This window comes from Pieris napi, chromosome 19 (assembly GCF_905475465.1).
Source record: "Pieris napi chromosome 19, ilPieNapi1.2, whole genome shotgun sequence".
Lineage (NCBI taxonomy): Eukaryota > Metazoa > Arthropoda > Insecta > Lepidoptera > Pieridae > Pieris > Pieris napi.
In genome coordinates, this window is record NC_062252.1 from 11,090,960 (window position 1) to 11,109,704 (window position 18,745).

The following is an 18,745-nucleotide window of genomic DNA, read 5'->3' on the forward strand; positions in this document are numbered from 1 at the left end:
TCCGCTGTCATTTGTTTCACTAAATATGTTGCTTGTTTGAACTGTTTCTTCAATACTTATAATTATTTCTCTTTCTTCTCCATTTTCATTTCATCTTCAATAGAAGATGAAATAATAATTTCGCCTTCGCCTACATCTTCTCGAACTCCATTTCTGTACTATCTTCCTAGATATCACAATCTCGAACTTCTCTGATTTCATTTTCACAATAATTATTGTATTATTTCAGCTAGTATGTGGGTAGGTAATATTTATCTTTTAAAGTTCTGGGCCCATAACTTGTTGGACGGTTCCAATTATTTTAAGCTGAGCTGAGCTCTGGAGGCGAGGGGCTATTTTAAAAACAGTTGCTTCATTTTTAATATATATAATATTAGAAACATTACACACTATTACACATTTATTACAATAATTTACGTTTCAATATCATTAGAATGTTTCACTGTTTGCGTCTTGAAGAGAAGTACATTTTCATAACAGAAAACAATATTTTATATAAAATTTAAACAAGCACTCCAATATTCTAAACTAAAATTTTTCTTCACATGTGACAAGTGTTGCCTGCCATTATTTACATATCCACCAATTAGTCTACAGAATCTCTAGTCCATTCACAGACACGACACGATCCGTGCTTCCATTTGACTAGTAATCAAATGCAATTCCTCGTCGTTTGTATACTTAGCCTTCAAGGTCATATAACATTTATTTTGTAATATGAGAAACTTATGAAAAACATTGGTAGATTCAGAGATTCTTAGTAATAATAATCTGCAGAATTTCTGCATACGGTTCATATTTGGTCTTAGGAAATATGACCATGTGTCTAAATTCCGCAGGCAGCTGGGGTGGCTACCTATTCGATTCAGACGTCACGCTCATCTTCTTCAACTTCTATACTCAATTCTTTTCAATCCGAAAACCCCTTCTTATCTCAAACATCACTTTAAATTCTTAGGTCCTTCTAACTATATGTTACGCTCTTCTAATAGATGTTTACTGGAAATTCCATCTCACACTTCATCCTTCTTAGGCAATTCATTCACGATCTCCGCCATTAAGTTGTGGAATACGCTGCCCGGCTCCGTACGATTGGCTACCTCTCTGTCATCTTTTAAAACACTTCTGTATAATCATTTCTTAACCTTATCCTATCCTGATCAATCGTGACTTGTATAAATCTTATGTTTCCTTTTACATCACTATTTGCTGTCCATGTATTTGTAAGATTAGCTTTTAAGTTTTTAGTCTGTTATTAATATTTTTTTTTTGTATTACTTTAGATTAAGGTACTATGTATATATCGACGTAGGAAAGCATATTTGCTGTAAGTAGACAAAATACCTAAAGTGACTTTTTCCTGCCATTAGAATCAGAAAAAAAAGACGCATCGAATGACCCGGGTCCTGTGTCTCTACGATGAAAAAAAAATTACATACGCCGTTGAAAACGCCCGTACTTATATTTTTTTTAGCAAGATTAAATGCTGTATGTAGACCAAAATCTAGTCATTTCAGACATTTTGTACTTACAGCAAAAGAAAATCTGCATTTTTTTCTTTACAAATACTTACTTCTTCCCATTTAAAAACTTAACGCTACTTACAGCATTTCAGCGGCGTGTGATTTTCACATTCGTTTACTTACAGCAAGTTTAGGGAACCTACAGTTTTAGTTTTTTTTTACCATTTACGACATTTTATTTCAACCAAACATTACATTACCAAATGACCCACTGCATTTCTAGATCTAATCATAATTATAAACACTAAACAGCTAATCTTACATCTTAAATTGCAATTGAAAGTACCCAAATACATAAATGTACTGCATACAGCATATTTACCGCCTGTAAATTGATAATATTTCCGCGCGTATATTTTTCTTCCTTAGTTACAGCGTTTTAAAGGTTTGTGATTTAAAAAACTGTTTGCTGTAACTAGCCAAACACGTACTTATAGTAACTTTGGATAAAAAGTTTACATTGCAAATGGTGACTGGCAGTTAAATAAATATATGTTTCAAAAATGGTAGCAATATCATGGATAGGTCAGACACTATTAATTTTTTTCCGAAATTAATAAAGTTTTTTGGCTCTGGTGAACAATTGCAATATGTCTACTTACAGCAAATGTGCTTTCCTACGTCGATATATATATTTTTTTATATAACATTTGTTTCTGCACTTCTCGCACGAATCAAGTTGCTTTTTTTAGTTTTTCTCTTTAACTAGGGTTGCCTGGAAGAGATCGCTTATTAGCGATAAAGCCGCCGGTTGCATCCCTTATAATTTTTTTGTATTGTGTCTCATTTATTGTTTTATGCAACGAAGTGTAAATAAATAAATAAAATAAATAATAAGTATGGCTCCCGTGTGTCAATAATTATTTGTCATGTATAAATAATCTTAAATTAAGGGAATTTGAACCTTATCTATCTATTTCTACAGCCCCAGTAAGGGATTCACCCTGTCAACACACATCCACAGGAAAAATATCATTTTTATATAATGAAAATAATATTGAAGAATTTCCCAATAAATCGTCAATCGTTTTATCTGCAGCTGTTTGCCATTCGATTCCCGTCGTCGTCCCTAAATGTCTTCAAAGGACAGCTACGTGACGCGCCTACTGAATGACGGGCACTATATTTTACGGCTCACCTCCTTTATCTGCGGTGAAGATTGAAATCGGACAATCACAGTATCGAAATTGCTTCAAATTAATATTCAGACGCAATAACTTTACATAATTAATTCATAAACTTACGTACGTACTATTGTTCTTATACAAGTTTTCGGCAACACACGCCGAGGGCGTTGCAGGTCTCCATGGGCGTTATCGCTTTATTTATTTAAGCCACACATAAGAAAAAGCAAAGAAAAGGAATGAAACAAGTTATAAAATTGTAACCAATATGTGGCCTCGATAATACGGACGGCGTACACAAAGGTAATGTAACTAATAGGTTTACAAAATGGTACCAAAGCATTACAAAATGTTGTTTATTCAAAGTGCTGCTGGATTGCCCTCTCTTCCATTTCAAAGAGATACTAAGATGACCCTAACATCAAATCAGGTAATGGTAGGAAGGAGTGATGGCAGGAGAAGTCAGAGTCGATCGCCTACTCGTTGGTCTGACCAACTAAGACAATTATGGGTCTCAACATCCCTTACCCACTGAGACAAGCTGAAGATAAAGTGGTATGGAGGCAGCAAGTCAACGCATCGGTTAGGGCTTTTCAAGTCCTTCGGTTATGAAGACGTCGAAGAAGAACATCAAATCATACAAACCAGGCATTAATCATAACTCACCTTAGGATTTAAAAGCCTATTCAACATTCACAACGAAGTACTCAGTGAAAGGGCGTCTTAACAGACTTCAAATAAAGTGTTATTTATGTAAACAACGTTTAACACCATTACATGATAGTAAATTGTTTATAATTGTTTTTCCAACGCCTCTGTTTGAGCCTTACAAGCTTATAAAATACTGGGCGTTTCGCTATATCAGTTAAATAGTGATAAAGAGGTCATCAAGGTTTCAAATTGAATGGCTAAGACGACAGAATAGCTTGCCAGTCAGTGGACTGTGAAATGTGTATTTAAATATGTAATAAATATCACAAGTATATATGTAGTGTATATATTAAGGAAGCTGCACTAGAAAATAAATATATGAGAGAATAAAAGTAAAAAAATCATCATATAGGTAACATAATGTACACTTATGACTTGTCAGTAAAGAAATACATATTAATGCTTCTAATTTTACATTTACTGCCAGTTCTCAAATCAAGGGCGTAGAACGGGAGAGAAGAACTGGCAATAAACTCTCCGCCACTCTTTTTAATCGCCATTTTTTTGTTATACAAAATGTTTGTAAGGAGCTGCAACTGAGACATATGAACCTAACAATCCTACGGACATCAGATAATACTGAGCAATATTCCAATAGGACTTATTTTTATTAAACTACATCTTAAATACTACTAACAGCTATTATTATACATGATACTCTTATGAGCCACGTACCTGAGTCGTGTCGTTAGTCAATGTTCAAATGAAATCGAAACAACATCTGTTAGAAACTGGCTTAGAGAACAATTCAAGACTCAAGGTCCTTCAAACCCAGAGTCTTTATGTGTAATTTTTAATTTTTATTTATGAGTTAAGGAATACCTAAAGAGAAAACCGGTTTAATTAATTATTATATACATATCTAAAGCGATTGAATAACAGTTAAGATAGTCGAAAATTATGCGAATTGAATCTATTTTGGATCTAGCAGCCCCAAAATAATACAACTATTATTAAGTAATTGCTTCAAAACTACACCGCCAGATCTTTGAGAAAATTTAACAAAAACAAAGGCCAGTCCAACGTTAAATGTTATTTTCTTTACAAAATCAAATAACGGATGAATTTAATTTGAGAATCATTTAGTATCATAGATTTATATATTAATAGACACAAGTTGATGTTTTGTGACATTTAAATTTTTTGTATAATAACTGAATATTGTATGTAACACTATTGGAAGTTACAAGTGCAAGTTTACCAGCTCTTCTATAATTGTTTGCTTTCACTTCCAAGGAAACCAAATACAACTTAGCAGCCTACACAAGAGATAAACAACAAATGATACAAGCGGGATAAACACAAATCATTCAATAACTAAACAATTAACTTCTATAGGTAGATTATACAAATTGGTTTTGGCTATTTTAGGCTCGTCGTACATTTCTGTGGACATTATTACTTTAAGGTATTAGCTTGATTAGTCTTGTTTAATCACACTTAATCACTAAACTTAATAAAGCATCTGAAACAATTTTAAGACTAAACGGCTAAATAATAAACGGCTCAATTATCTCTGCAAAGTCCTCCAACTTCGATTTTGTTCCCTTTGGAGTAAAGACTCTTGGGCCGTGGGGTTCAAGTGCACAGGCGCTTATTAAAGATTTCAGTTGGCGCCTGGTAGACAGTACCAGTGACCCCAGAGCTAATGCTTACCTCGCTCAACGAATAAGTATCTCAGTACAGAGAGGAAATGCCACACGACAAATTAAATATTTTTATTATTACTAGGTATGTAGGTTAAGAAAATTGTAAAAACTTTGTTATGATTACTAATAAATTTAAAAGATACCTACATAATATATTGGAATGGAAGCCTGGCTAATGGTTATCCGTATCACAGGTTCTTACCCAGTTTGGAAACCAGTCTCCCAATATCTTCTCATCTTATTGTTTGTTGCAAATGTTATATGGTTCCTCCCATATAAATTAAATTATTATTATTATAATTATATAAGTAATATTTAAAAACTTTAGCATTCTAAGACTTGGTTTATTAGTTTTTATGAATCTAGAACTAATCAACCGCTTTTGACGAGCTTGGTGGCGATCGACGTGGTTTTTCAAGCTCAAAGGCGGATTAGTTTTTGAAGTTGATCAATAAAGAAACCACTTTAAAAAAAATATTTCTTATTTTTTTAAGATTTTTCAAAATTTCTCAAAATCTATCGGTCCGAATCGGTTCAAATTCACAGGAAATGTAATTTTGAGGGAAATATTTAGAACGCCGTTTAGTAGATTCCGATCGGTTAAAGGATATGTAGGCATCACGCAGCTGCACGCATTAAACTTTATCGACGATTTTTTGTTATTTCGGCTTGCGGAAATCGTCAGATTATATATTTTTCATTATTCTTGAATTATTTCCTTCAAAATAAAAAAAAAATTAGCTACGCTCGAGAATGTCGAGATGACGGTTTTTTTTTACAACTTTGTTGCCCTCCCCTTTTTTTCCGTCACTCTCAAATTGTCAGATTAGTGGAATATACACTTTTTAGGATGTAATTAACTCACCCTACCTTAATCTGACGCGCTCGGGAATTTCTGATGGTCAATTTTTTTTACTAATCTGATCCTGTCTCCTTCACGGGCGGCCTTATATATGGGCCTCATATTTTGTGGAGGTACTTAACCGGGTACAAGGTATCCCCCTATATATTAATCTGCCGCGCTTTAGTAAATCCCGAAATCCCCTCTTGGGCTCCCCTACCATTAATACACAAAGAAAATTCGACTAAGTATCTAGAATTCATTCCAGAGACATCCAGTTATCAGAGGATATATTACTTGCACTTTACGATATTTGTTGAGAGTTGTAATTACACAGGAAATACCTACACAAACATTACGATGAACACAAATATTTGCTTACGAATTGATATTGTATTGACATTGAATATACTTGAACTGTACAGTGTACGTTTATTATGTTGAATAGCGATTTACATGAAACAATATCGTCGCAAGTATTTAATCGGGGCTTAGCACGATGAATGAAACTTGCCATTCCACATCATAATTATTGGAGTATACGCTGTGTTAGAGTGCCAGCTAATTAATGGCATTTGTAGAACAGAGCCTTGCAGCATTCTATGTTATATGTTGTCTAGCCCACAACACAAGCATAGACTAAACTAATATAAATTTAAGGTCTTCATTGACTAAAAGTCTTCTATACGTAAGTACCTACGGCTCGCTTATCTCCTACTTTTAATGCACCAGTGAATAGGCTCGCATTAATGAAAATATTGATATATTTTACAAAAAACTTTCAACTTACCGTAACTTTCTTTATCTCTTAATGAAGTTTAAGTTACTGTTTAGTGTCAGTTATTATTTATTTTATGTTTTTGTTATTTTTATTTTGTGGTAGCTAGTTTAATTTTTTAACCTTGCCAGCTTGCTTATTAGCTTCAGCGTGCAACTCTCATCCCTGAGGTCGTAGGTTCGATCCCCGGCTGTGCACAAATTAACTTTCTTTCTATGTGCGCCTTTAACATTCGCTCGAAGAAGGGCCTCCTGATCCAAAAATCAGACGTCGTGTGTCAGGCGCAAGACGCTGATCACCTACTTGCCTATTAGATTGAAAATCATCATGAAACAGATATACAGACATCTGAAGCCTATACCAAGAAAGGCACCACTGATTCATTTTTTATTTAAAATCAAATAACGAACTATCAAAACATCATTTTGTTATCAAAAACCCGAATGTATAGTTTATTTTACGTTATATGAAAATATGTAAAGTTGAGGTTTCATAACTGAAATTCATCTGAAGTTTGTGCCACGAATAGAATTCTTAAGATTCTGTTCATTAATATTCAATTTTATTATGTCAAGTGAAGAATATCTTTATTCATACTTAATTAAGTTTTCTTAAGTTCCATTTCGACATTGTGGTGAGCTAAACTTTAATTTAGTTTCGTCTTAAAATTTAACTGTAAAATAATAAGGATGGACTATTATTTAGTTTCAAAGGGAAACTAGTTAAACTGTTTTAACATTTTTCAGGATTTAAAAATCGAGGGAGATGAGCTTGAATTTTCATGTGTATATTCCAGCATAGCTTCTCCATATACGCACCAATTTGGATGACAAATAATTCGCCTCTAATTGTTTACAGATCATCGTGTCTCTTGTTCAGAATACTTAATGTATTTAATCTATATAATTAAAAAAATATTGTCTAATAGGTTGCTAAGCGCAAAACTTGCGACTGGACTAATTGGAGATTTTTTTTAAATTTATTTCTTGAACTCTGGCGAAGTTATATTTAGAGAACTTAAAAAAAAATGAAAAATGTAGTTTTATTTAGTACTTAGGTTTTTATTCCAGAAAAGGGTATAGTCTCTATGGGGTAGCATAGCAATATGTTCCATATGTTGGTATGTAGCTGCTAAAAATAAATACAGACGAAAAAAAGTTCGCGGCAAATATAAATAACGATAATTAAGTAGGCAATTTTGAATGTCTCCTTTGCACTCATAAATTCTCATGTACGCAATGAATACCTGCTCAATGGTGAAGGTAAACATTTCTGGATAACTAGAATTCTGTCGGCATGACTTAAAATCATCCCGTGGCACATAAGGCTGATCACTTATTTGACTACGAAGAAGACTCTTTGTGATAGATGTATAATATGTTTAGAATTAAATGTCGTGTATTTGAAGACATCTACAAAATACGTCGAATTTCAATATACACTGATTATCAGTACTTGCTGTAAATACTCACGAGGGCTCATTTATTATTCAAAAAACAATGGCAAAGATAAATCGAGCAGAACCCAACATCAATAATGAGCTATCAATGCCTCGGAGAGGCAATTTAAGGGGAAAGATAAACAAATGTCAATAAATAAGAATCCTTTGCAAGTTGATTTAGATTATACTACTTTTTTAAATTAAGTTATTACTCGTTTACACTTAAAGCTTTCAATGCGAAACAGTTGCACTTACTTCAATGTCTTTCTGACTGGTGCGCAAGGTACAATAAACGCAAAAATGGACGAAAATTTAGAAGGTCTCACTATGGCGGAGAGTGACAAAGTGCAAACAGAAATGGCAGGATTTGGAGGGTGCCTTTGCCAAAAGGGGCACACAGATATGTAGAAATAATGAGATGATAGAAATTAAAATGTTCTTAAATATCAAATCACAACTGTTACTGTTATATAAAAGCCCCTAATTCTAAAGCCACCAACCCCCATTTTTTAGCTATTTATACGGTAAACCTTTTGTCCTAATAAAAATATTAAGCATCTCTTCTATTAATATAATATTTATTTTTTACATTGTTATAATTGCATACTCAAAACACTAACACGTATCCGGTTGAAGAGGGCTTCTAAACTCCCTGGTGCCTCAACTGAACGCATCAATAACTTGAACAATGTACGTGCTCGTGTTCCCTATGGAACGTGTTAACGCCTAACACGACAAAAATATACGAATCATATGTGAACCTATCACATATATTCGGTGATATTTTTGCGTGGTAGGGACCAGGGCGCACGTAGCAATATTTATTTTTACTTTTTGACTTACACCGTAGCGTCCTTGGAATCGAGTGGAATAAAAGTTTCCATATAGAAAGGATTATCCATCTTGATAGCGCAACCCAAGCATTTTTTCTTATGGTCCTCGTTTAAAAGTATCAAAAAAACTTCTTTATTACTATGGAGATATTGAGAGTGTTGAATAAATTATGTCTTTATATTAAACGTAAACTTAAAACAAATTCTATTTCAAAATAATTTGAAACTTATTTTATTATTAATGATAACAATCAAATATACAGTATTTACAATTTTCTTAACCTACATAGTAATCATAATATATATTTTTTTAATAATTTTTAAAAGTTTGGTCCCGGTGGCAGTGTACCTTTAACGCTGGCAGCATTTCCTCGCTGTATTGCGATACTTATTCATTAAGCGAGGAAAGCACCAGCTCTGGGGTCACCGGTATTACCAGGCGCCAACTTAAATCTTTAATTAGCGCCTGTGCACTTGAACCCCACGGCCTAAGCGTCTCTACTCCAAAGGGAACAAAATCGAAGTTGGAGGAAAGACTCTTATTATTTTGCAAAGAATAAAATATTTCTTTTGAAAATAATTAAATATAGTATAGAAGTATTTTTGTTTATAGATAAAAGTATTGAATGAAGACTATTAGTTAATTACTTGCAGTTTTAACGTTTACTATTTTAGTTCTAAAACATTCATACGTACGTGAAGTAAAGGGTAGGATTTCCTGACCTACTTTGTGACCCATATATGAAATAAAATAAGGACAAAAATATTTTTCTTCCAGGGTTAGCTGAATATTTCATTCTATCTAATTATAGTGCGTTTTATGTAATAATTGCTAAACTAACATTCCACAGCATTCTTTTTATAAGATTGGGTACAAAACCAGTGATATTTTAAATGTAAATATTACAAATTTTATCAGAAATTCTATCCTAGACGGTTGAGTTGACGGATTGAACACTAGTATGTTTATTTATTTATTAATGTATGTATTAAAGTTAACCACATCATACATAATAATCATAAATAACAAATATTTACAGTATAAGTTACTAAGCTATCTTTTCTAAAATATGTAACAATTTCCAAAAAACATTAGTATTTTTTGCTTGTTGTATATGGTTATATGTATCAATGTTATATACCAAGTACACGTGTCAAATTAAAACACATATTTACCTTTTTTTACTTAACGTTTTGTGTACATCATTTACACTTACTTTTTGGTATGATTATAATAAAGAATTTGTATAAAGATGAGAATTAATGTTAATAAAAGCTCGATCTTTCCCCTCTACTCCATAGAGATGAAGACTCCAATGATGTTCACCAATATCTGTAATTATTATGTTCTAATATTGGAATAACACAAGTGATGTGTGAGTTGTTCAATACAAAATAGTACTTTAAAAGAAAATAGAACGCATTTGTCTGTTACTCATAACTTTATTACTTAAGATTTCATGTGGAACATGGTGTAATGGTTTTTAATGTATATTTCTTTTTTGACGTTCATAAGTGTACATTGTGTTACTTATATTAATAAATGATTTTTGACCATGCAATACTTTCCAAATCATGGAACAATCCATGTTCGAAATACAAGGAACTTTGTAATAATACTAACAGGCAACTGAAACTTATTATATTTAAGGTCGTGAATTGTTTCAAAACCTGAACTTACAACGCTAAAAGCATGCAATTAAGTTACGCGAGGTTTCCCCGTTCCGGTTCTTACTTTAAAACATTCAAAATTACAGGCACTTTTGGGCGTGCTTTTGTAAAAATAAACTTGTAATATTCTTATAAAATGGCATGAGACTTTTCGCAAAACTTCCCGTTGTACAATAATAGATCTACGCTCCTTTTTAGCTTGAAAACTATTTTCGTTAAAAGACTATACTTTAGATAGAGCAGGGTAGTAGCTGAGGGCGTAGGTTCCACCCCCGGCTGTGCACCAATGGACTTTTTTTCTGTTTGGGCATTTAACATTCGCTCATACGGTGAAGAAAAACATCGTGATGGAACCGGCTTGCCTTAGAGCAAAAAAGTCAACGGCGTTGTGAGATAAGATTAGATTGACAAATGATCATGAAACAGATACAGAAATCTGAGGCCCAAACTTTATTTCTATACGTTATATACATTGTATATATGTAATCAAACTTAGTCTATATATACACGTACTGTGAGATTGTGGGAATGAGTTCAATTAGAAGATATGTAAAAAAATACTATTATTATTTTAGTATTTTTTTTACGTTTAATAACCATATTAAACGTAAAATAAAACTCTTTGTCAAATAACTTGTACTTTTGTAATACATTAATTAACTAAATGAGCTTTTAGAAAACATATTAATATAATACATTTGTATGTATAAAATATGTTTTATTCGTGACCTAATACCACTCCGTCACATTTTCTGCTAATATAAATGTATTTTTTGCTATAAATCAATTTTTACTATCATTTAAAAATAAATACCAATATTACAGATAGCAATATAATCAAATAATATAAATATAAATTTTAAATGTTGCACTAGTCATAACAAAATATATAAAAGACAAAAATAATTTTCCTATCAGGAGACAACATCGTGACGGAGTTTGATATTCTAGGGGATACCAGGCTGCGTTTTGGTATAAAACAGGTTTATTTTTCTAAAATAATTTATTTTGTTATACATCTTTTCAGTCTTCATCATTGTCATAAAAAATAACATGAGATCGAACTTAGATAATTATTGAAATCACATTTGAGAACCTTTAGAATAAGAGATTCATATTTTAGTAAATTAAATGACTACTCATTCGTTTTAAGTAATTAAAGTCTAGTATAGCTTGACATCAAATTAACGTTTCCAAAAACATAAAATAAAATAATCATTAAGCCATTGATTAAAAGTCTTATTTTTCAAATATTGATAGTGGCTCTTCGAACTAGAAATATTGTCTCTTCCCTTTTTATTAACATTCGGAGCCTGGAGTGTTTGGTAAAAAGTACCGCAGACAGCAGTTTGATCAGTTGGGTCTTTCGTTTTAAGCGTGGCGGAAGGCTGATCTTCATTGATTGATTCATCTGGGCTGGATTATGTATACATAATATCGTAAAATCTTTTTCGGGGCATTTTAATTGTGTTCATAATATCAGTGAGCATGAAATCTTCCACATCATGAATTATATCGTCTTCTTTTTCGTAAGATAAGAACACGCCCACAGTATATATATATAATATATAGGCATAGGCTGATAAATATAGAATAAGACAACAACGTCGTAAGAACAGAATTGTTCACAGCAACAACTAAATACCCTATGGTTTAAGACGAGTTTCCGTGAACATTTGGTGGACTTGCTTTGTTCCTTTCAGGGGCACAATATTATTTGGAATCGTTGTTGCTACCTTTTCTAAGTCTTAGTCTGTCAAAATGAACCGTTTAAATTTGTTGCCATCTTGAAAGTGGATAAGAATTGGAACATCTGCAATATAGTTTCCTCTACCTACTATGGCATCACCTTGGCGTTTCATTGTCCCTCCAACCATCAGAAGCTCTTTTTCCATGCCCTGATTCAAAGAAGTTCCAGGATATTTGGCGAAACCCATAATCTTCGAAAAAATTGTTTGCCATTAGGTAAAAGCGTGACAGAGTTGACATGTGACGTAGGGGTAAAAACTTGTTGCTAAGTCGATAACATTTAAAAGCTGACATAGAATTTATAATTTACTCATTGACAACAAAATATTTCTTACAACGTAAGAGTAGACAACAAAAAGTAACAATAATAATTATATTTTGAATCCATTACTTACGTGACGAAGCGGTAGCCGAATGAAAACACACACCTTCTGTCACAGCTTTCGAGCGATTGACGCGCTGACTTTTGATCTCATAGGGGAAAGTGTACCAAGGGGGGGAAGGAGGTCTAAACCTTCAATCACAGGCCACAAAGACGAGCGGCACAAACGCGTATTTCGAAGGACAACCCTCGTGACAGAATTTACAAAAAAAAACACCAGGCAGTAGGAGACAAGTATTTGATATTTTTTAAATATTTTATTAAAAGTGATAAAAAATAATGGTTGCTATTGCATGATAGGTAATATATTTAGGAGCTATAAGATATTTTTATGTTTTGTGTCATCATATAATTTTTTCGCAATATTATGGATTAAACGCAAGCTGAGGTAGCGGGAGACATAGGGAATTTGTATGAGATACACTTCTGTCACGCGGATTTACTACTTTGTCACGTACTTTTACAATTAAATTATTCAATATATTTGTTATTTGATCGTGCATAGCCATTATGCATATAGTACAGTGCATGTTGAAATACAATTAAGAAAAAAATAATAGTAATTTCCTTGTTTATTTTCTCACTGATTGGTGGAGACAACTAATTGTAGGTTAAAAAGAAGAATGACCCACATACCAGAATGAGCCTCGTAGACTAAAATTGGGACGGCTGATGGCGATATACATATAAAGTTACTCGAGTAAATAAAATACATTATTTTTTTGTGAAAACATTCAAAAACCTAGGTGCATTTAAAACAACGCATCTATTTGTTTCCATAATCTTTGCGCAAGGACATCTGTGCCATTAATTTCCCTGCAAGTACGGATTGATTAACATCCACAAAGCCCCAATTGTTCGTCTTATTTGGAAAATACGACCGCAATTACAATGCCTGATGGGTTAACGACAGAAACCTATTTATTTCGAAAGTGAATTTATTTAAAAATTAATTTATTAATTTCCGTCACTCACAGTCGGTAAGGATGCTTATTGCTTGTTTCACCGATATTTTGATTCAAAAGTCAAAATTCATTTATTCATATAGGTAACACAATGTAAACTTATGAACGTCAAAAAAATATGTTTATTATGGAACATAAGATACATGTATCACTTATTCCACGTCATTAAATTTGAATTTGTAGGCATCCCTACTCATCGGCAAAGAAGACAGAGGGTGTAGGCCGAGAGAAAAAACCGGCGTAAAAAACTCTATTGCGATCCTTATACGTTGAGCAAGGAAAGTACCAGCTGTGGAGTCACCTGCTTTTTATTATTTTTATTATTACTATGTAGGTTAAGAAAATTGTAAATACATGTTATGATTACTAATCTTCTTCCTCTCCGTTGAACTCTTGACAGAGCGGTCGTGATCGCTAGGAAGTAGTTGTAATAGTAGGGGCAGATGTGATGCGCTTCACGACGTTTTGCCATCGTTGCCTATTAGTGGTCATCCTGCTGCATTGATTGAGAGAGTCTCCTACGGCATACTTAATTTGGTCAGCCCAATGATTACTAATAAAAAAGTTTTATTATAAAATTTAGTTTACTATAAGATGATGTTTATAAACAAATCAAACTAATATCAGTACAAAATATTTTCAATTAGCTAATAGCAGTCTTATCACACGCCTTTGTTAAATTAAACCGACATCCTTAATCATAATTTGTATATGAACAAACGCGTTCCGGTATTTCAAGCGTTTTCTATTTGATTTTCAACTTTATAATAACAAAGCCCAGTGAAACTTGATAAAACTTGCCAAAGTTTTCAACAATTCTCCACACATTGCTCAAGTCTTCGCTCAAAATTTTCAAAGTTATGAACTTCTAACTATGTCACCTCCATTGAAAACATGTATATTTAACTACTGGACTACTGAACTACTTAATTTTAATCACGCATGGGTGATTTCACAAATCTTGCAGATTGGGTTTGGTTCCCGGTGAAATAAGTGTTGCGGATAGCGTATATGAATGTAAAACCAATTAACACTGATTTAATTTTATGTTGGATCATTTTTCATGCAGTCGTTTAAACCAACTATTTAAGCTTTATGTCTGATAATCTAATATATAAAATCCTCGTGTCACAATGTTCGTTCAAACTCTGAAACGGCTCGACCGATTCTTATGAATTTTTTTATGCATATTCTGTAATTCTGAGAATCAGCTACTATATCTTTCAAACCCCTAAGTGATATGGGATGTCCACCCTAAAAAATGATTTTTATTTTTTAATGATACAACATACAAAAATACATACAACCCTTAATTGTTACCCCTCTTCGATCAACCCCTATTTTTTATTAGTAGATAGTTATTTTTATTGCACTAAAAAAATGTTTCTTAGAAATAATATACAAGGCAAAACGACGTCGCCGGGTCATCTAGTATAATATAGAAGTATGCTGGAGGTTCACCCCTTCGTTGTCCTATCCTACATCGGTTAATGAGAGAACTGTACTTTAGACGTATTTTAAACATCGCGCAACTGATACTGACTACCCAGTTGCATGCTACCCACCAGGCCTTGGCCTGAACCTTCAGCCGATTCTGATTTATGCTTCCAGTCATGATTGCCATAGCTTGGAGGAACGCAACGCAACCGCTAAAATATATTCAAGCATGCTTTCTTACCCACGAAAAGAACTACTCTTACACAGATTTTTGCTAGCTTGGTAGTCGGAGATTTTATTTGTTTGTAATTTCACTAGTTTAAGTTATTAGAATAATCGCAATGAACAAACATTATATTAAAATAAAATAATAATTTACAAATAATATCTCCCAGTTGGCTTCTCTCCAAAATAATAAATAATGGGCAAGAAAATAAGCGACGAAGATTGACAAATTACTCTCAAAACCGTAATAATGAGAATTAGATTTATCTTTATTACTTTTAGCCGCTTTGATGGCATTTAAGTGTTGTATAAAATTGTTTGATTATGAATGTTCTTTCACAAAAAGTGGCCTTAGAAACGTTTCCTTTAACATCTTTTGATTTATCAGTTGTATGTGCCTGACACACGCCGATTACACGTCTTAGACGTGCCGGAAAGGACAAATGCATTGAGACACTTCCCCATGTAGATTATAAGTTTTAACACAATGATTTTAAGTGGTGTCTGACTGCCCGATTTATCATATCATTTGGGTTGAGATCTAATTATTTGCACATGATTTTGAAAACAAATATTCATTTAATTTCATGTTTAATCATATGGTAAACATTATTCCATCAATGCCACACCATGTACTACATCTATTATCTTCAGTAATCAAAAAAATACTAATAATGAAGCGTTCTTCTGATGGGGGACGAATTTTAAAGCCAGTTTATTCATTACGAAAATATAAACTTACGTACAACACTTTTATTTAGTATGTATTTATTAAGTTTCTATTTATTAAGAGCTGGCCTAGTGGCTTAAGCGTGCAAGTCTCATCCCGGAGGTCGTAGGTTTGATCCCCCGGCTGTGCCCCAATAGACTTCATGTCTAGGTGCGCATTTAACATTCGCTCGAAAGGTGACGGAAAACATCGCGAGAAAACGTGTATCAGGCATAGGAGGCTGATCACCTACTTGCTTATTAGATTGACAAAAGATCATGACTTTGAGAGCGATTTTCGTTTAGTGTTTGTTTAAATTTTATTATTGTTTTGATTAATTAATTTTATTACTTCTTGTATGCTATGTTTGCCTGAAAGTGCTTGACACATTGAAAACTGTATTTTATTTTTCTTCTGTCAATGTATTAGTGTGCCAAGCGTTGGCAAGCTTTTATAAATAAATAAAATAAATAAATAAATAATTCATGAAACAGATACAGAAATGTGAGGCCCAGACCTAAAAAGGCTGTACCGCCACGGATTGTTTTATTTTTTTATTGATAAAGTACTTGTGTGATACACAACACGCATTAAATTAGAAATCTATATGTATAATTGAGTCAGCCAAAACCTGTTTTTGCCACAAAGTTTACGATAGCCCCCGACCATTGTCAATAATTTATACGGGAGGCCAACGTTTGCCAAATGTTAGGCTCGGCTCGTAAACAATGTGGTATAACTTAGATTTTAATGTTTCGGCTAGGCAGGTGTGTATATAATTGAGGGTAGAACAGTTAAATATAATTAGAATATATTCATGAAATTATTGGTACTATACTTGGATCTAGGAATATTCATTCTGTACTGCCTGACACACATTCTTGGGTTCAAGATGAGTTTCTTCATGATGTTTGACAGAAAAGAAAACCACGGGTGTACCAGGCTTACTAAAGTAGGTGGTTTTTACTTATTATCTGTACGTTTTAAGTTCTACACCAGATGGAGTACTATTCTCACCTCTGGGCGGGAGCTCCCCAGTACCAGCTCCTCCCGCTTGACCGTATTCAACAAAGAGCGATTCGAATCGTCGACGAACAGTCACTTTCCGAGTGGCTTGATCCCTTGGCGTTGCGTGGAGATGTGGGGTATCTCTGCATCTTCTACCCTATTTACCATGGAGAGTGTTCAGAGGAGTTGTTCGGAGTAATACCTGCAGCTGAGTTTCATCATCAGACTGCATAATACAAATACCATCCGTATCACCTCAACGTCCGTCGTTCCATAACTGACCGTTTCTTAAGGCTGTTTTTACCGCACCACCACTATGTGGAACCAGCTGCCCACTGAAGTATTTCAGAACCAATTTGGCCTAGGGTCCTTCAAGAAAAGAGTGTACCAATTCTTAAAAGGTCGGCAACGCACTTACCAGCCTTAGGCAATGTTAATTAAGTGCCTATGTTGTGCTATACTTGTATTGTGTATTTCAAAAACTAATTAATTTAAACTTCTTCGGTTTTTCGAAGTCAGTTAAGAAAATGTTTAATCTCGACATATCACGTAGGAGGCAATCTATATGAACTTGTAATCCTGGCGTAAATCGCGAGTGAAAATAAAATACTTTATTTTTAATTGGTTACTGTAACTCGAAAGATATTTTACACGAAATTGCCAGCCTATAAAATATTTCAAATGCCTATCTGATCATTAAATTGTCGAAACTTTTGTTCAAATTGCCGAAAACGATTGCGTAAAATGAAGACACTTTCATAAAAATCTATTTTTATTGTATTTTCTGTTTACCTCTGTGGAATAGTAATTTATCGGGACATTTCACAGACTTTAAAAGTGTAAGTTTAAACAAATTGTGTCTTTCTCTAAGATGCAGTCGGCACAGAGCTATTTAGCTTCCTTTTTAAATGATCTAACTTGACGATTTTTCGGTCTACCGTTTTTGTGATAAAATGAGTTAAACCCCTAATCTCAAAACCCACTTCGTAAATTTAATTTCGCGTATGAAACGCTTAAAATAAATTAATTAAATTACGTACCAAAAGATAACTAAAATGACCTAAAAGCTTAAATAGCAAGTGGATTTTTATATAAACATTTATTTTCCCTAAACGAATAGAATACTTGAGAGTTGCACTGACTTTGCAAAATATATTAGCGGACTTTCTAAAATTATTACGGTAATCTAAAAAACCCGGATAAACCCGGCCGTAATAAATAAAATGTCACAGTTATGAGTGTATCTCTACTTTGAAATATACGGGTAGTTATTGCGTTATACATTACTCATAATAACTATTAGTATTATAGGAATCGCAGGAAGGCCAAACATATTGTATAAACTATGCAGCCATAATAATCAAGTGGCTTCCAACCCTTTATTGCAAGTGATTGCATCTGTATCTTGATAATTTTTTATTTCGTACAATAAAAAATATGATCAATCTTCGTGCCGACACAAGACTTAGTCGGTTTTTGGGGCCCTTAATCAAGGGAGTTTAGCCAGGCCTACACTGCTGATTTAGTATTTTTGAAAGTCTATTGTGAAGACTACTCCGCAGACACCTTACGTTATTACTGCATATATATTTATATATATAATTCTACTCTACCTGTGTATGTCACTGAACTGATCTTAAACACTGGACCGATTTGAAAGAATATTTTGTATGCGTTTGGGTGGCGCCCTGGATGGTTG